The sequence below is a fragment of the Theobroma umbraticum genome, unplaced genomic scaffold (genome assembly GCF_002168275.2).
Source record: "Theobroma umbraticum cultivar Fairchild unplaced genomic scaffold, ASM216827v3 scaffold_115.0, whole genome shotgun sequence".
Taxonomy (NCBI): Eukaryota; Viridiplantae; Streptophyta; class Magnoliopsida; order Malvales; family Malvaceae; genus Theobroma; species Theobroma umbraticum.
Genome location: NW_018397284.1, coordinates 969479 through 969784, shown reverse-complemented (window position 1 = coordinate 969784; position 306 = coordinate 969479).

The following is a 306-nucleotide window of genomic DNA, read 5'->3' as shown; positions in this document are numbered from 1 at the left end:
TTCAAATTTGAAACTTTTCTTATGGAAACATTAAGGTAGTTCAAGGGCAAGTGTATAAAGGTTTTTGAAATGGATAAATTATATGTAGACACAATTCAAATAGTTTCAAAGATCACTCAATAAGTTCAAAGATTATTAAAGAAATTTTGATTATTTTTCACATGGAAACACTTAGCCACTTCAAAAACAAATATATCAAAGTTATTATTAAATTAAGTTCAAAAACACATTCAAACAACTTCAAAAATCATTCAAATAAGTTCAAGCATCATTCAAACAAGTTCAAAAATCATTGAAGCAATTTTG